This window comes from Suncus etruscus, chromosome 5 (assembly GCF_024139225.1).
Source record: "Suncus etruscus isolate mSunEtr1 chromosome 5, mSunEtr1.pri.cur, whole genome shotgun sequence".
Lineage (NCBI taxonomy): Eukaryota > Metazoa > Chordata > Mammalia > Eulipotyphla > Soricidae > Suncus > Suncus etruscus.
The window spans coordinates 134,033,474-134,059,435 of NC_064852.1; the positions used below are offsets into that span (position 1 = coordinate 134,033,474).

General features: G+C 31.9%; 1 protein-coding gene and 1 non-coding gene across 2 annotated transcripts in view; one reads left to right on the forward strand and one right to left on the reverse strand.

The window, feature by feature from the left end:
- ZNF804A (zinc finger protein 804A) overlaps positions 1 to 25,962 on the reverse strand; it is a 245,375-nt gene that overhangs the window by 14,025 nt on the left and 205,388 nt on the right. The window lies entirely within an intron of this gene.
- Positions 24,684 to 24,792, forward strand: LOC126010636 (U6 spliceosomal RNA). The gene has a single exon (XR_007496655.1). It is a non-coding gene; the product is annotated as a U6 spliceosomal RNA (small nuclear RNA).

Here is a 25,962-nt window from a genome sequence, read left to right on the forward strand (position 1 = left end):
CTTATGGGGAACGGGGAGGGGAAAAAAAAAGAACATGACTTATGTGCTTTTTGGTTTGGTTGGGTTTTTTGCTGTTGTTTGATTGTTTGGCTGCTTATTTGTTTGGGGCCATTCAAGGCAATAATCAGGAGTTATTCTAGCATTACAAAATGGAATTATTTTGTCAGTACTTAGGAAAATCATATGGGATACTGGGGATTAAACACAATACTGCTGCATGAAAGCTAAAGCCATACACACTGTACTATCTCTCTTGCCCCTTTATAAAAGTTTTTTTTTTTGAATAAAACACAGAGATTGCTCATGTTGTCTGTGGTGAAAATGGAACATTGACTTTCTGTTATTAATCAAAGACTTCTAAGTAATGAATAGAATTTGAATTTGAGGGACAGAAAGTATTCAACAAAAGTAATTAAAATTTCTCTCTCCCTCATTGAAGAAAGTAGCTGTGTCACATCCTCACTAATGGAATTATAGGCATATTATTTATATATAGAATATCATTAAATATAGTCTTATTATACAATAATTATTTTATATTTTAATGATGTTAACTTTTTACTTAATTGCAATATTGAGTCTTAGGTCTCTATAATAAACTTACAATTGTGAAGCTCTTAAGAAAGACTATGAATGATGTAGACATGCAACATACAATTGGAATGATTATGCATGAGAAGTAAATTTTACTGTACTGTTAAAAAAACAGTATTGTCAATCCTGATACTAAATAAAAATTATTTTTAAAAGGAGATTGTCAGTGCTAGATTTTTGGTTACTGTCAACTCTGTTGGCCATCAGTCATGGACTGCTTCAAATCTTCCATCTAATGGTTGAAGAGGATTCTGCAGAGAATTAATGCTTGAAATAGTTTGGGGAACAGCTGAAGTAGCATGATACTGAAGTGAATTCATTTGTCATTTCATTGGAAAATGCCAATTGTGGAAGAACATTCATCAGCAGTAGCCAGTTGAGCAGCAAACTCTAAAAAAGTCATCTTTACATCTGGAAGGCAACATGAATGATGCCTATAAAGCATCTAATATGTGTCTGTGCCTGCTCTGTTCATGAGTTTTATCATTAAAATGCTGCTGTAAAAAAAAAGTATGGAATCAAATATAGCAAGAAATGATGTAATTATGCAATTAGCTGAAACATGGATAGAATTGAAATATTATGCTAAGTGAAGTGAGAAGGAGGATAAATACAGAATAATATCACTTACATGTAGTAAATAACTGCATGAAGAAGTGCACTGATTTAAATGAGAGTTATCTAGAACAACCTTGGCACCAGCGTACTGTGAGGAGAAGGAAAGAAATTGAGTGGAGGAATGGAAAAACAGATAAGAAAGGATGAGTGCCAGGGGCCAAGCAATTTCAGGTGCATTGGTAGTGAATAAAGGACAGAACTAAATATCCAAGCCAAAGGAACCCTTAGACCCAAACTTTAACAATTTAAACATAAAATGGGCCTGTTATATTGGTAGCCTGGGGAGCAAAAGGGGGTAGTATGGGGTGCACTTGGGGAACATTGACAAAAGGAGGTTAACACTGGTGGTAGGATTAGGTTTCATTTATTGTATGTCTGAAACCCAACTATAAAAGACTGTAAATCACAATGCTTTCAGTAAAATAAAATACAATTAAAGAAAGACCAGATACCAAATCAAACAAAAAATGTTTAAAACATTTCACTTTATAACAGTGTTGAACTAATAAATCAATTTGTTATGTAGGTAGGTTTGATTATTTATGTAGTTTGGGGTGGTACAAAAAGTAAAAACATATTTTACTTTTCTCTTATTTACAGTCAAATGTATTTTTACATTAATACCTTTTTAACATATGAGTGACTAATAATTCACTTCATATTGATTCAATATTTAAGGTTTCTTATTTTATAATTAAGATCAAAATTATCAGTAATTATTTATATATATTTATTATATATATATTTTATATATATTTATATATATATTTTTTTTTGTTTTTGTTTTTGTTTTGGGGGACCACACCTGGTCATGTAGTCCTGGTTATATCCTCAAGGCAAGGCTCATAGGACATTATTTGGTGTCAGAGATCAAACCCAGGTTGGCTCTATGCAATGCAAACACTACCTATTATACTCTCTTTCCAGCATTTTGCAGTGCTACTTTAATAGATAAAGCTGGTTGGCACTAAATAAGATACATATTACAATTATAGTAAATATTCTTTGTTAAGTCTTTAATCAAATACATTTTAAATGAATATCCCTTTATGTTATTATACTTCTGTTCCAACTTTTATATTTCTTAGTAAGTTAATAAAATATTTGCTGTCAATATTCCCATAAGGCTTATATTCGTTTTCAAATACTCAAGAGTTTTTTCTATAAAGAAATATTTTCAGTGTATTTTTAAAACTGTTAGTTTGATTTTTATTTTATATGGATATAATACTCTCAAGGAATAATAACTCAAGCAGGGAGCCAGAGAGATAGCATGGGAGGTAAGGCGTTTGCCTTTCATGCAAGAGGTCATCGGTTCGAATCCCGGCGTCCCATATGGTCCCCCGTGCCTGCCAGGAACAATTTCTGAGCCTGGAGCCAGGAATAATCCCTGAGCACTGCCGGGTGTGACCCAAAAACCACCAAAAAAAAAAAATAAATAAATAACTCAAGCAGTAACCATTTCCTGACTAAATTCTTTTCTGACACAAAGAAGTGATCCTTATTTGAATGTTAGAAAATACAATTTCTGAGAAGATTCAGATATTCAAGTGAAGGATATCACACTTCAGAGTGTAATTCCTACTAGCCATTATTTGATCATTGGCATTATGCTGAATGAACATGTAGAAAATTGAAATTTTTTCTCCATTATTATCATTAAATTATATCTTTTGGACTATTTCTCCATGCACCTTTAAAGGCATTTAATCTCTTAAGGGCCTATCATATTTGAACAGTAGCTTTCTCAAGACCTGTGATTATTTATATTCCATTAAGTCAAGATTCTCATTGTGCACAAAAACTCCTTGAGGTTCTAAGATAAAATTCTGTATGATATATATGTTTCACTTTATTTTTTTCATTGTTGTATTAGGAGTGTCTCATGTATTTTGTTTGTCCAATAGAATTGGCATAAGAAGGCCACAAGTAAGTTATTTATGAATTTTTAAAATTTTTTTGTTTTTTTTGGCCACACCCATTTGATGCTCAGGAGCTACTCCTGGCTAAGTGCTCAGAAATCGCCCCTGGCTTGGGGGGACCATATGGGATACCGGGGGATGAACCTTCCTTGGCTAGCACTTGCAAGGCAGACACCTTGCCTTTAGCGCCACCTTCCCGGCCCCTAAATTTTTAAATTTTACTGAAAGAAATTTCCCTCAATTTCTTTGGCATTTAAAGAAAGCAATAAATACTCCAGGGTAAGAAACATTGATACTGGCATTAAAAACTATTTCAACAACCTGATTGGGTAGAAACGGAAGAAAGATAAAAAACATGTAAGCTGTATGAAAGGCATCCTCATCCTATGAACTGTTAATATTTTAACTTGCTAATAAATTTATTATATGATAAATATATCTGCACATTTCATTTTATAAGGCAAAATTTACAAAAATTGTATCTTTTATTATACATTTCATTTTCACTAAAATGTTGTCAATATTTTATTTAAATTTAAAATATAACATGTGTATATTATAGTTATACACTATTATGCATGACCAAATGAATAAATGGAATGTTTAAAATATTCCCAAACATTTGGGCACATTTAAGTAACTAAATATATTCCATAAAATGGGTAAATTAACCTGATCAATTTTGTAGATATGATTTTAAACAATGAAAAGTATTTAAGAATTAGAAAGTATTTTTATCATCTCTTTGGTGTAAGCATTAAGTTGGAATTTTTAATAGGGAAAGAAGTATTAGTTTGTGAGGAATAAAATATTGTAGTATAAAATATAAATGTATCTTTTGTGCTTTCTTTTTTCCTTTCTCAAAAGTTTTATACGTGTGGTAATAAATGATTTATCACTTACTATAAAATAAAAAAACTGTTAGCAAATGATTGCTAATTTTTTCTCCTCTATGGAGAAATTTAATTTAAGCAGTGTAACTATGAATGTTGTGTTAACAGATTGTTTTTATTATTAAAAATAAAATATTTGAAAATTACATTGATATGAAGGATTTATATCTACATGGTGGGAAGATAAAATTCTTAACTTTCATGAGAGAAAGCTCAGTATAAGCCCCTTTCCAAGACAATAGTTGTCTATTTATGGGAGTTTTAATGGATATATTGCTCTACTTGTGTAAAAGTTTTCTAAGATACCAAACCTCTATTTCTACTTATGTGATCACAGTTTCTACAAATACATATTTGTCATGCTCCAAAAGACAGTTATTTTCCCCTGGCAATTTAATTATTCTGAAGAGAGAAAAAAAACTGATATAAGTTTCTTGATTATACCCTCATCAATGCAGCTAATGTCAAACAATAATTAAAAATACAAAACTTATAGGATAGGCTGAGATTGTGTATCTCAGGTACAGCATCAGAGAAGGAAATCTATGTACCAACTCTCTGGTACTCAGTTTTACTCAGTGATAACACACAGATATTGCACAAAGGCTTCACGGGCCAGATGAGTGAAATTGAATATAATGTTTTCTATTTGAAATAAAATTCTAAAGCAGGGTGGCGAACAGGAATTTTACCCTCACTCAAAATGGCAAAATGCAATATGTGTTTAATAGATTATTGTTGGGCCGGGTAGGTGGCGCTGGAGGTAAGGTGTCTGCCTTGCAAGCGCTAGCCAAGGAAGGACCGCGGTTCGATCCCCAGGCGTCCCATATGGTCCCCCCAAACCAGGGGCGATTTCTGAGCACATAGCCAGGAGTAACCCCTGAGCGTCAAACGGGTGTGGCCCAAAAACCAAAAAAAAAATAGATTATTGTTAAAATTATATGCTTTTGTATGAGTGTTTGTCTGTTTTGGCAGGTCACTGTCTGATGTGGCTCTCTGAATCTCATAGTTTAAAATTTTGGCTCTTTGTGTCGAACTTGTTCGCCACCCATGTTCTAAAGCATGTCAACGAGATTAACCACACTCAAAATATATTTGACAGCTTCCTATAAATATAATGTTTAAAACCAAAAGCAATATAGCTACTTTATAAGAGATGTTAAAATATCTTAAAATATTTTAAATTTAATATTTAATAAATATTAATAAATACATATTAATATTTAATATTTTAATATATTAAAATATGTAGAAACTAAATATTAAGGCCCCAGCCATCCTGACTTGGGCCAACAGACAGTTCATTTCTGGAACAAGAGTTGAATCCATTATACTAATAAATTATCATTATTGATAAAACAATTTCATAATTATAATGTGAGTTCCTCTTATAAATACTGATCTCCAAGATAATCATGTTCTAATCCCGTGAATTTACAAATATTTTTGTGTTATAAAGACTGTAAAGTGTTTCCTGGAGTACCCAGGTGGTGAGATATAAACATCACTAACTTTTAAAATGAAAGAACAGAAGAATCAGAGAAGAAAGCTCTTCAGTGGCTGGGAAAGAAAGAGAGCAAGTGAAAATAGGTGGGAGGAGATAGTGTGAGAAGCAGAAAGAGAAGAGAGAGATTTCAAGGTGCTCTGGTGCTACGGTTTTGAAGATGAAGAAATGATGACCCAAATACTGAGATGCCTTTGTAAGTCAGGAATAGGTGAAAAAGAGAATCTACAATTTTCAGAAGTAGAGCCCTATCAAAATTTCGCAAACTGTCTTACATTCTAAAACTCTAGGAAAATGTGCTGTTTTAATTTATTAAACGTTGAGTGATTTGAATGGAGCAATTAGAAAAATCAATTAATCTAAGATATAATTTTCCAGCATAAATTTACCATGACAATAAAAGAGGAATCCTCACTTTCCCCTTTCCAGCAGTTCCATCTATCCTCACTGACCCAATACACATTTCCTCTCCAAGAGCTTAGTGCACACACTCAGGAACTGCAGAATTCTGCGCCAGAAAAGAGGATCAGATAATGGTCAATGCCTAAAGCAGACAAACCCAAAGGACTCAGACCAGTCAGGCCACTTTGTAGGATACATGCATTCTTTGTAAATTTATATGAAGACACAGTTTTCCTATAAAACTGCCCCCCCTAAAGCCATACAAACATAGTCCTAACTCTACATGGGGAGATTCTTTAGATTATCCTTTACTTTCTAATAAAATTTTCTACATTCTAATTTGATTCTAAGCATCATTATTATTCAATATTTCATTCTTGAACATATTGATAACCTGGGAAAGTAGAGGACCAGAGACCTGCTGTCACCATTTCTGTGTCAACAGTACAGGCAGTACAGGGTATTTTGAGGAGTCACTGTTTAATTCACCAGACTAGCTTGGATTCTAAGCATCATACATTAATGATGACTGGCATTGTCATTATGTTATTATGAAGAATTTTGTCCTAATAAAAATAAATTTCATATATTTTATATATTTTAAATCAAACAAAAGTTTTTCAAGTTGCAAAATGCTATTTTTTATACCATAACTATTAACATTTTTACTATTAAAAGCAAACACATTTGTATTTGAATATAGGCTTACATCTCTCAGCATTCTTTGATTTTTAGAGTCACCAATGTGATATTTTATATTAAAAATTCCTCCAGTTAAAGGATTGTATTTCACTTTTTACTAGATTTGTCACAAATTAATTCAATAACATGATGCATTACCTAAGCCTTAAAAACTATGGAAAGGATTACAGAAAAAAATAGAAAAAAATTAGTGCCTGCCTCATAAGTTTAACAACACAAAATTCGCAAATATAAAATTTATTACATATGGAATACAAAAGTATGTCTTAAGGAGTTGATTATTTCCCAAAAATATTTATATAGGAAGTATTAACAGGCTTTAAACAATTTTCAAAAACAAAATAATATAACAGCCACTAAAATGGAAAAAAAGAATCTTTGAGACTGATCAAAGGGTATCACAGGTCACTTTTTAGTAAGAATTAAAAACACGAGGTCTTCTAAAGACCTGTTTGTTGTAGGGTACAGTAATTTTGCATTTCCATATCATAAGCTTAAATACTAGTGCACCCTTATTATCTAAACTAAACCCTTATTATCTAAAACATTGAAAAGTATAAAGAATGGTGAAAATATATTTCTGTATTTACCACTTAAGAAAAGATCATATACCAAATGGCTTTAAATGACACATATTAATCACTAATACAATGGTCAAAATCAAAACACTAAGTGTCTGGTCTCTGGTCCCCTTCAAGCATAACAGTATTAAATGGGATTGACATAGTGTTTATATCTTAAAAATCTGAAAAATCTAAATTCAGTACTTTTTGAGGTTGATATATTTCCATCCTGGATCTCAAAAAGTGACTTCTTCTAGCTCCTATAGATTGCTCTGTACCTCACTGTCTCTTTTTCTTTTTCATCTTCAAAAGCAGAATTTCAGATATGTTCAGCATCATATCTATTTTTTTTGTTTGTTTTAGGGCCACACCTGACGGCCTCAAGGGTTACTCCCGGCTTTGCACTCAGAAATTGCTCCTGGCAGGCTTAGAGACCATGGGAATGGCTGAAATCGAACCCATGCCTGTGCTGGGTCGGCCATGTACAAGGCAAACACCCTACTATTGTGCTGTTTTTCCTGCCCCATATCTAATTTCTTGAATTTCTGAATTCTAAAATAAGATAAAACTTCTTTCAGTTTATGCATTTACTTCAAATCCAATTAAGTTATCTTCATGTAAATTAATATGCAATCCTACTTGTATCTGTGAAGTCACTTCACAATCAACAGAGATTGAGGCATTATTAAATAACAAGGTGTGTATTTAAGTGGAAATGACTGCAGGCCACTGAAGAATTATATCTACTGGAGGACTAAAGCATAGGTTATGTTGAACATAAAATATTAAATATATTTTCTTTAGTGATCAAAAGGCATATATTATGTTCAGATTATTGAGTTTTACTATAAAGTTTCACGATACTAGGATAATCACCATTCCATGTATCTTATAAAGGTTCTAGTAATAAATGATCAATTTCAAAAGAACTTAAAACGGCGGGCCCAGAGAGATAGCCCAGCGGCGTTTGCCTTGCAAGCAGCCAATCCAGGACCAAAGGTGGTTGGTTCGAATCCCGGTGTCCCATATGGTCCCCCGTGCCTGCCAAGAGCTATTTCTGAGCAGACAGCCAGGAGTAACCCCTGAGCATCGCTGGGTGTGACCCAAAAACCAAAAAAAAAAAAAAAAGAACTTAAAACGGTAAATGAAGTATTTCTTTACTCAGGTAAGATGAAAACATTGTTAAGGAAAACAAATGATGAAGTGTTTTTTAAGAACACAAGTGGACTTAGATATATAGTTTATAAAATTCCAAAAAGATAGAAATTGTAGTATATACAAATAAAGCTAATGACAATACTACCACTAATTTAGGCAATTATTCCAAAGAAAAATCTAATCTTCAAAATGTATCAATAAACAAAAATAATAACTGGATCTTGATGTAATTTTCAGACTATTTTTAAAATTGGACTTGAAACAGCTGGACAATTGGCTTTTTCCAAAAATATAAAAACTTCTGATCCAAACAATGGAAGAACGATGCATATCCTCAATGTAACTATTCACTGTAAAGTCATCCTACATAGTGTCATGCCTATTAATAAACTTCACAATACAAATAAACACCAAAAAATATAATTAAATAGAATGTATTCCGGTTTAGGAGGACATTACTTTAAAATGTAATTTAAAGATCTCAGATTTATGTACTAATCATCATTGTGTTTCCAGAGAAAAATAATAAAGCCTTTCATCTATAAAGAATCAAGAATGAAAATAAAATAGTCAGTGATAATTAATAAGAAAAAATATTTCTTAGGAAAAACATTTAGGCATATGTTAAAAACAAACAAAAGTTATTCTAAAGCTAAGAAAAAATCTGTTACTTAATTCTGACCATTTATAAAGGAAATAGAAAAAATATAAAGTAAAGTATCTATGTAGCAATAACAACATGAAATGTTACAATTGGTAATAGTTAAGTTTTATTATAAAGCAAGAGAGCTTACAAGAAATTAAAGGAAGACCTTTGAATCCTAAAAGAAAAAATAGTATCTTTTAAGTAATCATTTTAGTAAGAAGTAATTGCATTCTTTTCTTTATGTATTTGGTTACCAACTTGATTCTCTTAAAACCATTGACTTAAACATAATAAGATGTATTTTGTTGTCAGGGATAAAATGATTCAAGTTGGAAAAAGCTTTGAAGGTTTAATTATAGTCTTAGAAAAGAATATATTGCATTTTGTTTAAATCTTAAGACTTGTCTAAATTCTAAAACTTATGAAATAATGGAGCACTAACTTATCAGAATATTATGTTATTTGTGGATCAGTATATAATCTTTAAAGATTCATAAAGAAAATAGAACCACTGACAAAAGTAGCAGGAATCTCAGCTCATGCCAAGATGGACAGAAGTCCTGAGAACCTAGGAGTGAGTGCCACTCTCCCATAGATAAATTTAACCTGAGAGGCAATGCCCCCCCCCTTCTTTTTTCTCTAGGAAACACAGGCTTCTGCCCAGATACAAAACGGTATCTATTTTTCTCTTTGGCTGAGATTATCCCCTAATCAATTTACACCAGCATAACGTTAAAAAAAAAATACTGCAAAGAACATTATGGGTAAACCTCACAGAACAAAACCATGCATAGAGAATGAAGATGATGGATCTGAAGATCTAACAAGTACCAACCATCTGCATAGCCTCTCTGATAAAGACTTTAGAGAGGAAATACGGAGGATGAACAAAAAACTCAAAGAATCCATGAAATGACTCAAATGAACCACAAATAAGAATCAAGAGGAGTTTAAAGTAGAAATAAGAAAACTCCAAACTGAAATGTCAGAGCTAGAAAAAACTTCATAGCAGAAATGAAAACCTCATTGAAAAGTCTCATCAAGAGAGTAATAGTTGCTGAAGACAGAATCAGTGAGCTGGAAGATGAGATGCATAACAACTCCATACAACATAAGAGACTGGAAAAGGGCCTTAAAACAAAAGAAAAATCAGAAGTTTGGAACAAAATCCTCAAAGAATGTGAACAGGTTAAAATAGGGGTCTGTGAGAAGCTCAATAGAAACAATATAAGAATCATTGGAGTTGCAGTGGCTTTGAAAGAAAATCTCCAAGCAATAGTCAAGGACATCATTGCCGAAAAACTCCCCAAGTTAAATAGTGCATGCCACCAAATACTACATGCCCAAAGAGTACTGTCTAAAAATGTTACAAAGAAAAGTATACCAAGGGAATCCTAGCCCAATTATGGATCCCACAGATAAGGATGGACTACTGAAAGCAGCAAGATCAAAAAAAGGAAAATTATGTATAAAGGAGCATCTTTAAGGAAGTACTTGCCATAACAATTAGACAAGAAAAAGACAGTAAGGACATTCAGGTAGAAAAAGAAGAAGCAAACGCTCACTGTTTGCATATGACATGATACCATATTTAGAAAACCCTAAAGACTATAAAAAAGCATCAATAACCAATAGATTTGTGTAGAAAACTGGCATGCTACAAAATCATTACACAAAAGTCAATGACCTATACACAAATAACAATAGAGAATACATAGATATTAAAAACAATCCCATTCACAAGAGTAAGACAGAACTGCAAATACCTTGGTGCCATCTTTACTAAAGTGGTTAAGGTAAAAGAGGACACAAGAAAATGGAGGCATATACCCTGCTCATGGATTGGGAGAATCAACATTATTAAAACGGCAATACTCCCTAATGCATTGTACAATACATTGTACAATGCAATGCTTCTAAGGATACCTATTTTTTTAAAGAAGCTGATCAAACACTTTTGAAATTTATTAAGAAGAACTGATGACTAATTAATAAAGCAAATTAAAGAAAAAGATGGGAAGCATCACTTTTCTCAACTTAATATATATTACAGAGCAATAGTCATCAAAACAGCATGGTATTGGTATAAAGACAAATCCTCAGACCAGTGGAATAATAAACTTCAGTATTGAGAGAATGAATCTCAGACATACAATAAACTAATCTTTGATAAAGAGTGAAAATTTGCAGAATAGAGCAAGAAAAGCCTCCACAAGTGGTGTTGGGAAAACTGGTAAACGACAAGCAAAAAAGCAAACTCAGACCTTTATCACCAAGCACAAAGTTCAAATCAAAATGGAGCATCCTTAAGGTTTATAACAGATTTATCAAAAGCAAATCTCAAGGTCCAAAGATACATTTGAAAATGCACCATGTCAAATCAAAATGGATCAAATGCCTTTATATCAAACCTAAAACTATAAGGTATATGGAAAAATCATAGGCAAAACAGTTTATAATATTGAGATTACAGGCATCTTCAAGTAGGAAAATGCCACTGTTCAAATGAGTGAAAGCAGATATAAACTAAAGGAACTAAATTATTGAGAAGCTTTTGCACTTCAAAGGAAACAGTGACTAGGAGACAAAGGCCACCACAGAATGAGAGAAGCTATTCATCCAAAATCCATCTTTAAGTGGCTAATATCCAAGATATACACGGTGTTAACAGAAATTAACAGGAAAAAATCTAACCCATAAAAATATGGGGAGAATAATGAACAGTCATGCCTCAAAGAAGAAATATAGATGGCCAAAAGACACATGAAAAAATGCTCCACATCACTAATCTTCAGTGAGATGCAAATCTAAACAACAATGAGATATCATCACATGCTACAGAGACTGACACACATCACAAAGAACAAGAATAATTAGTGTTAATGGGGATGTGGGGATAAAGAAACTAATTTATTACTGGTGGAAATGCCATCTAGTCCAACAGTAATATTGTATTGAATCTTAAAGAAATTTTTAAGAGAATATCTTAATCTGGTTACCAAATAAAGGTAACTAGGAGGATTGTAAGTGCAATTTAATATCTATGTCAGTAATTATTTAATTATATGTATTCAATTATAATACTATGCACTTTCAAGTGCTATGCTCTTCAGTCTAACCACACATTTGTATTTGATATATCATTAAACCTGGGGAAAATGTTAAGAGTCTCTGACTCACTACTATGAAATAAATCTCACTGCAAGGTTTTGTTGTTGTTGTGGCTTCTTTCATATAATTTGCTATAATCTTTAAATTTTGAAAATATCTATTCCTTAGCTTAGATTCCTGGCAAGAATAAACTACATAGTTTTAGTATAAACAACTGTTCAAAATATAAAAATAATAGCAAATAAATTTATGTAATACAAAACTCCATTTAAATTTATAGTATACCTCTGACAAAGGAAATAAGGTCAGCTATAAATTTCATGATCATGTGTGTTAAAAGCAATAATAAAAAAATTCAGACATACCTTACTCTGAAATATAGCCACTCAGCACTATTAGGGAGTGCTTAGACTCTTAGGGAGAGGCCCCAGAATTAAAATAATCAAGTACCAATAATATAAACAAACACAATATATACTAATATATTTTCACATCAGGTTTTCAACATAAAAATCCCAGTTGGTATATAAGGAAAATATGAGTAAAACAGTAGAACATTATGTCAAACATTTCGGCTGGAGAGATGTGGCAGATGTTAAAACTTACCTTGCAAGGAGCTATACCCAGTTTGAGCCCAGCACCAAGTATAATCTCTCAAGATCCATCAAGAGAAATATCTGAGCAGAGCCAGGGGAAGGTTCTGAGCACATTATGGTATGCCAATTTCTCTTTTAAATCTCAAAGGAAAGCTAAATTTTGTTGACTCACATTCTAGTAATATCTTTAAGTGTAATTGACGGAAAAATGTAGTCAAATGTGTATAAAATTTAAATATTTTTAATATTGTAGACACATTTTAAGTGGAAATAAAATGTATAATAAATAAAATGTATAATACAGCATTGCATGAACAAACATGAATAAATCAAATTTTTCCTGAATTTTGAAAATACATCCTAATTACCTAACAAGTTCCAAGATGGAGATTTTTAGTAAAGATAACATAATACTGGAAGAAGAAGAAGAAGAAGAAGAAGAAGAAGAAGAAGAAGAAGAAGAAGAAGAAGAAGAAGAAGAAGAAGAAGAAGAAGAAGAAGGAGAAGGAGAAGGAGAAGGAGAAGGAGAAGGAGAAGGAGAAGGAGAAGGAGAAGGAGAAGGTGAAGAAGAAGAAGAAGAAGAAGAAGAAGAAGAAGAAGAAGAAGAAGAAGAAGAAGAAGAAGAAGAAGAAGAAGAAGAAGAAGAAGAAGAAGAAGAAGAAGAAGAAGAAGGAGAAGGAGAAGAAGGAGAAGGAGAAGGAGAAGGAGAAGGAAAAGGAGGAGGAGGAGGAGGAGGAGGAGGTGGAGGAGGAGGAGGAGGAGTAGAAGAAGGAGAAGGAGAAGAAGAAAAACACTGACTTCCTTAATTATGTTTATAAAGTTTTCTTGAATTTATAATATTTAGTGAAATAAATTCTTTCTCTGTTATTTAAATTTTAAAATATATCATTTATTTGAGGGGACGGTTTGGGCCACACCTGTTTGTGCTCAGGACTTACCTGGCTCTGTGTTGAAGGAATCAGTCTGCCAGACTTGGGGGACTATATGAGATGCTGGCGATTGAACCAGGGTCAGGTGCATGTGATACAAGCACTCAAAAGGCTCTAGCTCCATAAATCACAAAACCTTTTATACATAAAAACCTATGAATAGCTATATCAATTAATATGGAGAGTGATAGCAATGAAAATTCACATCCAATTCTTCTGCTGCCAATCATATAATTCAACTACAATAGCAAATGCTTACTTTGGAGATTTATTACCACATCCATGTAGCATCTTAAGATCAGTTACTCAGCAGGACATCCATATTAATACCAGTCTGTTCTTGCAAGACCTGGTTTTCTATGATACTCAGTTTTCAGGTTAGTCCTACATAAGCCTAAGCACTTCCTTTGATGTTTGTTCTCATGTGGAAATTTTTTAACCTTCTCTTTTTGAACTGAGTATACATATTCTCTCAATTCTTCCCAAAATTGCCCTAAATGACCCATGCTGAGTTTTCTATTTGCTGCTCTTTTTTAAGTTATAAGTGCAAGTGGAATACATAAATAAAGTAATTGAACTGGAAAAATATGTGTCTAGGTTTCTTTTGATTAAAGTAAAACGAAATTTTCCTCTAGATTTTTGCATCTAGACACTCTGGTCTATAGAATACACATCAGACTTTATAATTGTATTTTGTATATGACTATAAAGTTAATAGCACATTTTATGTATACATGCATAACATGTATTTTATATTTGAAATATTTATTTATAAGTAGATTAATAGAAAAATAAAGGATAGCCACAACTGAAATTATAAATGTTAGCAATGTATGAGTAAAAATACTTTGACATTATGTTTTCTCATCTGGAAATAGTGAGGACTATTGCTAACATAGTTATAAATTATGATATTTTTGTTTTTGATTCATATTTGGCTGTGTTAGGGCCTTCCTCCTGGCCCTGAATGCAGAGTTTATTCTTAGCAGTGACTGGAGGTAGGGGTCTAGGTATCAAAACCTCTTTGGCTGTTTGCAAGAACTCATCTGTTGTACTATCTCTTCAATCATAACTAAATATGATCTTAATAGAACTAAAATTAAATAACAATATTTCAAAAGCACATACAGCGTATAAACTTACTTCTTTTAAAAGCAAACTATATACTATAATTATATCATTTTATGTAAAGAACAAAACTATAGAATAAAAAGGTCATTTCAGCCATTCAAATATAGGAGAAAATAGACAACTAGACAAAGCATCTTTTTTTCTTGTTGTTTTTAGTGCAGTGTAATACTTTGAAATTGTAACACTAGATACCACACCTGCATTTTCTAAAAATTTTAGAACTTAACAGCACAAAACTAAATATTATGCACAAAAAATTTAAAAGATCACTGTGGAAGTTGAGGATCATGGAAATAATGCAGACTATGAAAAATATAAATGTATTAGAAACACATGCATTAATCTCACTGTAGAGGTGCTGATTCGGTTTTGAAAAATAAATTAAGTACATAAGCCTAAAAGGAACACTCTAAGCACTGTTTTGAAAAAAATATATAGTTCTGCACAGATCTGGTAAACAGTTCTGAAGAAGTTATTCTACACTTGTATGACAAAGTGAATAAAGTATTCACAGATGAGAGACAATTTTTCACTGATAGAATGGGAATACATATACATAAAGGGAACTGTCTTGTTTAGAATCTAAAATTATTGGAATCTTAAAAATATATACAATCAGGTACATTTACCAATGCTACGAGCAGAAAAAACGTACAAAAGAGAAGAGCAAGTCATACTTTTATGAAGAAACCTGGACTAAAATGTCTCCAGAAATCTGATTTCTCAGTCTATTGAGGCTAGGAGGAGCTGTATATGAGGACAAAGAGAAGAATTAGACTCCATATATACATTTTAATGTTATATTTTAATGCAAGTAATCATAACACATTAGGGAAAAGCTTAGCTCCAGAACAAGATGATAAATATAAATAATGATCATGAACTGTCTGAAAATGATTAAGACAAAAAATGATGATGACAATTTGTAGAAATGTCAGAGGGAGCAAAGATCTAATCGAGATTCAATGTCTAAAGGGACTAGTTTGAGCAAAAATTGAGGTAGTAGTAGATTATAAATTAAAAATGTTTATATGCATTTTAATACGAACCTAAATTAAGAAGTAAATGTGGAGAAAGGTCAAGCACCTCTGATGACCCCCTTCCCCAATCAGACAAACAGAAACCCCAGAACTATTTATACAGTATTTATTCTCTATTTTTTCTCATTCAAGTTTGGGCTGTAAAGTGAGTCATATCAATATTTTTGAAATGGAAAGGAAATGATAAAAATAAATATAGTCTGGAGAAAATTTGGAAAAGCAATTGGAAAACACTGGAACTATTTCAGTCAAATGCACATATCAAATAAATTCTAGCAGTTCTTCACAGTTTGCACTCCTAAGATGCTGTGCTAAAATGACACAACTCTTCTGAATTCATCTCCCTGTCAAAGGAAATAAAATATATTCTGGTATTATTAGGATGAACAATAAAAGGAACAACATAAGAAAAAGTCATATGAGTGATACTGTATACAGCATAAGAGAGATATTTTTCAAAATTATCAATGCTTTCAAAAACAAGCAAAGTCTAAGGAAGATAAAAAATTTTGTGAGAGAGCAAAAATTGGTAAATACAACCAATCTCGAATTGAGGGAATAATGCATAAAACATTTAATTACTTATATCAAAATAGTAGATATTAATGATATATGGTTTATATATACAAATGATTTACTTCTAAGCAGATATTGCTTGTTAAAACTAAATCTATCATAAAACATAAAGGAACATATCTATAACTATATCTATAGCTATACATAGTTAAGATATATTTATAAATTCTGGAGGACCACACCTGGTAGTGTTCAGGGACACTTCCTGGCTCTGTTCTCAGGAGTGATTATATGCAGTTCAGGGATCAAACTGGGGTTGACTGTATGCAAGAAGGTTGCCTCATCCACTAATATTGTTTTTTAGCCTTTACTAAACATACTGAACAAGGAATGTTAATTTCCTTTATAAAATTCAATAAAATAGAGAAACACTAAAGCCAAGTAAGTTGAAGTTAATAGTACATTTACAGCACAAATATCAAAAGTAACAAATAATTTCAAAATTTCATAATTTTCCCAGGAATGGAGGATAGAATCTCTATCCCTCAGCTACATGAGTTTAAGAAGAGAAACCTGTCTCAATGAATTTGAGAAGAGTAATCATAGGTTAATCATATGTATAAACATAACTGTAAATATAAGAAAATGTATTACCATAAAAGAACACTAATTTAGCATGAACAATGTAATGATTCTAACAATTTAAGTTAGAATAGTACTGAATATTCAACAAATTAAAATTTAGATAAATAATAATTTATTCTATCAGACTTACATAAATTTTCAACCTGTTTCTAAAACTCTTACAATTAAAGAACAGAAGAAAACTTTCTTTGTTATTTTATGATTTAGTACAACAAACACAAATGCATATAAAATATCATATATAATAATGCATATGTGTTTCTTCTGTCTTTTACAACCATTAACTTAGTTCTAAATTAGGAAATATGGACTAGCTAGAAAGTAAACAAGAAAAATATATCTTTTTCTTGTGAACAACAAAATAAATAAAATACAATTCTTAACCTTATTTTAGATTTTTTAACTTTGGCTTTTTGAGGAAAAAATAATTCTACACATTAGGTTTCAGAATAAAAGAACACAGGTGACCTTTTCTAATCTTCTGACCTGACCATGTTAATGACATGCTAATGACCAACCAAACAAAATGGGAAAACTTAAAGCAAAAGGTCCCATTATGGATTACTGTAGCAGTATTCATTTGATTATCTAGAATTGATTATGACAAGGAATTAAGAATCTTGTTTGGTTGTTATGGATCCTGTGGCCACTCCTTGAAAGAGTCTCAACTAGCAGTTTAATGCTGAGTATGTGGAGATGCTGCCTCAGGCAGTGCTGGGAATCTCCAGTTCTACCATCCTTTAGGACCACACTGAGTATTGATTGCAGATACACATGGCTGCATATGATGGTGCTTGGATGATACTGTGGATGATTGGTGGGTGGATGAGAAACCCATGCTGTAAGAATGTTTTACTTAAGGGTACAGCTCTGAGAAAATGTTAGATAATTTCTGACTCTACCTGATCATAACACAAAGCTGCCCTGTGATCTGAATGACAATTTTTTTGTTTTTGTTTTTGGGCCACACCTGGCAGTGCACAGGGGTTACTCCTGGCTCTCCGCTTATATAGAACTCCTGGCAGGCTCAGGGGGCCATATGGGATGCTGGGGATTGAACCCGGGGCCGTCCTAGATTGGCCACGTGCAAGGCAAATGCCCTACAACTATACTTAACGCTCTGGCTCCCTGAATGACAATTTTAACGACAGTTACATGATTACAAATATTAAGATACATTTGGGATCTAAATGCTTAGTGATTTCAAACAGAAAACAGGGTCCCCATATTCAAACTTTGCTTTAGTCGTAATTTGTGTTTACTTAAATTCCTAAAAGGATTAGAGGTGATGTACAGTATGAAAGATCTGATTTATGTTAGTCTGCTTCTCAAAATAATCATGTTTCTTTTTCTAAACACATAAAGTCTGCATAAACGTGAAAAAGTTATAAATAACATTGTATAATGTCTCCACATTTTTATTAATGTTGGTTTTGGATACACCTACGGGTGCTAGAGATTACTCCTGGCTCTATTTTCAAGAGATTATTAAACCATATGTGGTTCAGGAGAGAGAACTGGGACAAGTGCATGCAAAACAAACACCTCTGTCCCTCTCTTTAGCTTGGCCTTACATTTGAGCAACCCATGGTTTTATTTTACCATATGTTCACAGTTTCAATAAATTGGTGCATTTTAAGTTTATCAGAATGCATGAGCAATCTTTACTATATTTCTAAGAAATAAATTATTACCAATCTTATAAAAGGTGTTTAATGTCAGACTAAAGTACATAGACAAAAATAATAACACACAGTAAAAAGGATGTTTATTAGAGGCTGAGTTGTAGAGCCTTTTAGATTTATTTACTTCATAATGAGATTAATGAACACTTTAAAATTGGACACAAACAAAAAATGAAGTTTGTATAACTTAAGCCCCTTGGAGTTTCAGTGTTAGAACTGAAACCTCAAGCACATTTTCTTCTGCTAGTTCAGAATCATTTAAATTAAATGTCCTGAAGCACCTAGGGAAAAATTAACCACAGAATTAAAATTGTGCTGTCAGGCCAGTGTTGGGTGAAGAAACAACACAATTCCCTTTGAATGAGTATATCTTTTTATTTATTTCTCTTTCTGTTTTAATGAAAACCTAATTACATTTTTTCTTTTTTGGTGATCTCTCTGCTTTAGTTAAAGTTGTAATATTTATTTGAACATCACACTGGGATGTTTTAACTTCACAAATATCTGCAAATAATTTAATGATATTTTGGGTTCAGTTTTGCTATATGTCATACAATATATCTGGAAAAAATTGCTTACATCCCGTTAATTCCATTTAATATGTATGATATATAATTTGTATATATAGTATATACATAATTATATAGTATATATCACAGATTGTACAAATATAGTACTAAATTTGTACACTTAAGTAATCACACTGCATTTTCTTCTCTCCCTAAACCCAGACTATTTCAACTGCTAATTTATTTTTGGTTTCCATTAATTTTATTTTCTCAAAAGACATAATATTTAAGAACTTACAATAAGCTTCTATAGAAGAAAGTACTGTACATGAATGCCTACAGAAGGAAACAAGACATTCATTTGCTGGGTTAAAGATATTGTATGACTAGGGAACTAGCTAAATACAATACATATGTATATTTATTTAAATGACATAATTTAATTGGATTTTTTAAGTGTACTTGACATATGTGACCCTCACATTTGTTCCAGGTGAACAACATAATGCTTCTAAGTAATGATAATGTATGCATACAAATGAGTGTTGATCACCAAATATATACATATATACCATCTGCCATCAGGTACAGTATATTTTTAAATAATATGCATGTTATAGCTCTTTAATATCCTTAGTACTATAACATATTATAGCTCTGGAATATCTTAATATTATAACATGTTATATCTCTGTATATATTTAATATTATAACATATGCTATTTGAATGTAACTGTGCACATGAAAGAGCGCCATGAACTGCAGTCATGGACCTAAACATTTCAGTTTTAGGGTTACATTTTCAGTTGTTTTAGAAACTTTAACTTTGAAAGACAAGTGCTCCTATAAAGAAAGCAAAATCAGAAAGAATCATGCCGGACTATCATTTATAAACAAAATGTTAAGGTTAGGTATTTAATGAGCAAGTGATTTGAAAAACTTATGAAAGGTAAGAGCTACTTAAAGAATGCATATATAAATTGTGAAATAATTTAGTTCATTGTTTTGTAGTAATATTTTGACAATGTTATGGTCAGAGAAAACCAAAGAGAATAAAATACTATATTTGAAACGGTATGCTAATACGGTATCACTGAATTTGTTACTTTGGATTATGTAAGGGTTAATGCTTCCAGAACAGCCGAACATCTAAAACAATACTCAGTTAAATGATGGAAATTCCATTGATTTTACTTTGAATAACCTAAATTATATAATTTTAGATTATATTATTCAAAACTATATAATATATATCTTATATCAAAATCTTTAGAGCACATTCAAAAACCTGTCTTTACATCATATTCTTGTCTTATTTTATTTCCACAGAAATCATGGTTTCACTTTTTAAGCAAAAAATGTTATAATGTAATGTTGTACATGTACTCCATACTGTAATGTTCTACGAATAATGATGAATAAAAGTTATAACCTATTATTATATTTATCCATTATTTGAATCAGTACTTTGAAAGCAGCATAAAACAATAATTATTTCAAATTGCAAATTGTTTAAGATCTCTGATATTTTATTGTTATCAAATTTTAAATATATACTATCATAAAGTAATTAGAATTAACATTTTAATTAAGACATATCTTATAAAAAATGGCATCCTAAGCAATTTAATCTTTCCATATATTTCAACAATTGAAATGTTTTTTTTCCAGGTGATTCCATATTATTTTATAGTTTTTTTTTTGTTTTTGAGTCACACCCGGCAATGCTCAGGGGTTACTCCTGGCTCTATGCTCAGAATTCGTTCCTGGCCAGTTTTGGGGACCATATGGGATGCTGGGATTGAACCACCGACCTTCTGCAAGCAAGGCAAACACCTTACCTCCAGGTTATCTCTCCAGCCTCATTATTTTATAATTTTAAACATCTGTTTTATCCACTCTTCCACCAACTCTTAAATTTTACTCCAAAATGTTACTGGTACCTGCTGTGTAGTTATTTTGTTTTTGCAATGCTCAGAGGTCACTCTAGGCTCTCAGTTACTCCTGGTGGTGTTTGGGGAATCACATGGGATATTATAATTACATAAGATTGGCTCATTCACGGTAAGTGCCCTACCTGTTGAACTACCTCTTATTTCTTATGCTAATAGACTCTTATAGGAAGGCACATTTCCTCCTTGAGTTATAAATTTATTTGTTAGGAGGTTCCTAGGATCACTAGGGTCACACCAGATGTAATAAAGATTACATAATAGGCTACACTCAAATGTCCTCAGGGATTCAACTCCAACTTTAGGGTCTTACACATACATATTAAATATTTTTGCTGCCACATAGAACATAATGTGACCTATGAACACAGTTTAAAACAACTTTTTATGGTCCAGGATTTAACTGCACATTCTTGCATGCATGCCTTGTCCATGTAAAACCCCTAGCAGCAACATGACCCTCAGTGCAAGTGAGTTGGGCAGAGCACTGCATCACAGACTTGACCAAGAAACTTCTCAGATCCAAATCTATAATCATGGTATCTATCACCATAGTGGCCCATGACCCCTCATTACTGTTGGAGAAATCATTACCCCTACCCACCCTCCAATTATTTTCTGCTTGCCTGTCACCTATAATGCCTCCACAACACTTTTAGAACATGAAATCATAACTAAACAACTCAAACCCATTTTTTCATGTACTGTGTAATTTTTATTCTATAGTCATATTTTTACAGACTTCCCTTTCATCTCTCCACTTAGACAAATCTTGTATGAAATTCAGAATCCAGGATTTGTTGTGTCTTTATCGACTGAATATATTTTTTTCTCTTCGTGTTTCATAGAAATTATTCATTTTTACTTTGTAAGTTGTGAGATACTCCTTGGTTTCTAGCTTGACTCTATCAGCATTAGAAAGTTAACATCTAACTTTTATTCTATCTCAATCAAATTTCAGTGCTTTAGAAAGTACAGGCCTGCTTGGAAAAGTACATGTAGGCAAAATGTTTGAACAATAATTGAAAAATTCTGAATATTCTATCTTACATGGTACATGGAAAACAAGATAGGAATGAGATATCAAATAATGACAGTTGTTTGTCCAAATTACAGCAATGAAAATGTCAAGGATGGGGGATGTGATAGGGAAGAGAGATGTGAGTATGGAAAGACAGACAACTGCAAAGGTAACTAACCAAATGAATATGACACTTTGTGGTATAGAATTGGGATAAGAGCAGCAAAATAAGAGAATTAGCATTACAGTAAGCTTGTGAGCCAAACTGTGTTAATTATAATTATAACTCCTTTCTGCTACTTTTATTCTCTTCCTGTTGGTCTCATTTGCACCTCAAAACTAGATGGTTTGACGATTTTTAAATAAAGACATTCTTGTCATCGTATTTTAAAGTGCACGCCTCTGTGTCATGTCACAATTAAAATAAGTCTCGAACTCTTTGGTGTTGACTAAAATATTTTTATAATTTAATCCAAATTAATTTTCAAATCTCCCTACTACAGACTTTATTATATAATTGCACTTCATTTTAGCTCTGTTCATTCATACAGGTAAAATTAATACAGGGTAATCTTATCCCAGGGCATTTAAGTTTAATTGGTGAACCACACCTGCTGGTGCTCAAGGATTACTCCTCACTTCACCCTGCTCTCAGAAATCACTCATGGCAGGCTCGGGGATCACAGGGATTGAACCCGGATCAGCCACATACAAGGAAAAATGCCCTATCCACTGTTCGAGCACTCCAGCCATGGTTTAGTGACTTTAGTCATTTACTATCTCTGTTTGCACCATCTCTGATAAGAACCAAAGAAATCTCCACTTACTTCTTTTTTTATATATATTTTTAATTGAGATCAATGTGAATTACAAGTCTTTCACAGTTGTATTTCAATTACATAGTGACCACGGATTAGGGCCCTTCCCACCACCAGTATTGACCTCTTTTTGCTATAGTTCCTAATATGCATCCCAAAACTCCACCCTTAGCCCCTAGACTGCTAGTGTAATAGGACCATATACACTGTGTAGCTTGTTATTTCACTGATTTCTTTTAAAAAAAATAGCAAATCTATTTAGGGCATACCATCAGAAATTTCTTCAAATTTGATAAATATCTAAATGTTATTGTTGGTTTGCTTATATCATAAAGAATAAATTCTATAAAAGGAAAATATTTTATTTTACTATTGTCAGTCACCTACATTTGTTTTTCATATGTGTGTATAAGTATATATTTGTGTGTATGTATACACTTATTGATCACATGTGTATGCTTCTATAAACAAATATATATGCTCTTGCTCCCTATTTTTCCATACAGATGAGAGAGACATATACAAGAGAAAAACCTGGATTTCAAGAGAAGTGAAGAAAACAGAGAAAAGAGGGCAAGTGGGGAAAAAATATAGGATCATAAGAGAAATTTCAGTTGAGCTTTATTTTTTTTATCTTTCTTTTGTGATTTCGATGTCTTCCTGTTGTTGTTGATTGTTTTTATTTTTCTTCTATGCTATGACCTATATGTATTAGTGAAAAAAAATGAATAGTGGAGCCAGAGCTATAGCAGAGTGAGTAGGGCACTTGCCTTGTACTCAGACAATCTGCATTTGATTCAGGGCATCCTATATGGTCCCCGAGCATGTCAGAAGTGATTTCTGAGCACAGAGACAGGAGAAACTCCTGAGCACCACTAGTTGTGGCCCCAAAACAAAACAAAATGTGTAATAAGAATAATTCTTAGAAAAATTTTCTATTTATTTTACTTTTTATTTAGTCTATTTAATCATTCTAGAAAAACATGTCACATCATACTTTAAATATGTTCCTTAGAAGGTATGCATATACTATTTTTCGCATGCTTCTCTGATATATAACTAGCATGAATATTTTCTGACTACATCATGCCATAGTTCCTTTTATCTGGTAATTCAGAAAAATTATAAGTCTAGGAAATTCATAGATTATATAATTACAATAATCTGTTTGATTCAGGCATTGCTGGTGTGGCAATAAATTAAATGATTAAGTTAATCATCTTTCCTGCTTGCTCTCTTGCTCCCTAATGATATTCAGCATTTATATATAATGTTGTCAATAGTTCTTACATGAAAAAGACATTTTTCTTAAAATTGTTATAAAATAAAATAAAAATGTTTAAATGATATTTTCTGTCCCGTGGCACAATCCTCATTTCATCTATTATTTTCAATATTACATACTTTAGTTCCGGCCAACATCCCACATTCTATGAGAGCAAAGTATTGTTTGAACCCATAGAATGAATTTTCTTTCTTTTCCAACTACTTCAAAGCAAGTAGGTGCTAACATAATTCATGCACTCAGAGTTATAATAGGAATCTCTAAGATTGAAAGTAATAAAGATCTTATTTTTTTAAATAATTTTGTCATTCAATTTTTGTCAACTATTTTTTTTCCATTTTGGGGGAGTATATCTGGTAGTTCTCAAGACTTAACTCTGCCTTTGTGTTTGGAGATGACTTTTGAATACAAAATGGCATATAAAAATATTTTAAAAATTATGCGTGCTCACTTTGGCAGCACGTATACTAAAATTGGAACGATACAGAGAAGATTAGCATGGCCCCTGTGCAAGAATGACACGCAAAAAGTCGTGAAGCGTTCCATATTTAAAAAAAATAATGCATCAGACTTCATCAGAAGTAAAATATTTATCACAATAATTGAATGTTTCTATAGATGCTTATAGTAGTGAAATCTATATGAGAAATGACAGAGTGTATAGAAACTCTAACATTGCTCATTTTTTGGTGTGTAAATCTAGAAACATTCTAAGGAATAAATTCTATTGATTTTGTTTTAATTTTTGGAAGTTGAGAAGGGAAAAATTGCTTCTAGTCAGAATTTTCAGAAATAAAATTGCTTGAAGAGATAGCATTCCAGAGACTTTGACATGTGGTTAGGATTTAGATAATATGATATCGTTATGTAGAATATGGATATCCTGACAGAAATAATCAAAACAAAGGTAGCATTATTTTAAATATTTTAAGTTATACATAATTAGGGTCAAGGATACTATTCTGAATATAATTGTTAAAAATTGGCAAATGATTTATTTGTCTTCTGTGTAATAAATCTATTTAACCTATGTTTTATCTTTTTAATAAAATTGGAATGAAAATAAAAAATAAAATAAACTGTAAGGCATGCACCCTATCTGCTGCATTATACTACAGACCCTGAATACATTTTTTGATATATTGCCATGAGTAGAATTTGTGACTCAAAAATATGTAGTCACATGCAAGTATATATGTCATGTGCAAAACATTCAAAAAACTATTTTGACTTTTGTTTGCTAATTTTTTAATTTTAGCTATCAAGATATTATAACCAAAATATATAATAAATAAATACTATGAAAATCCATTTTATTTTGAGCCATTTTAGCAGTTTGGGGCAATATTTTTTCTTTTAACTTTTCATCTATGTGAATCTCACTCAGAATACAATGCTTAAAACATATTTATAAAATCCAGGCAGATAGATATAACACAGAAATATTTGTGGTATACCTAAACTTATGTTTAACATATTGAATATTTTTTTGTCAGAAATGTCACTTACGAGTTAAGCATATGTCTTGCTTAATGTGAGAAACAAACATTCTTGTGTTAAAAATTCAGTAGCATACTGATATAATATTGTATAGGAGACATTTTAGCATATTTTTACAGTGCATATTTTGTTGTTAACCTTTATGTTTACCTAAAACATTATGATGATTATTCATGGCATCTCAAAAGTCACCCATAGAATAGGGATGAAAATGATGCAATA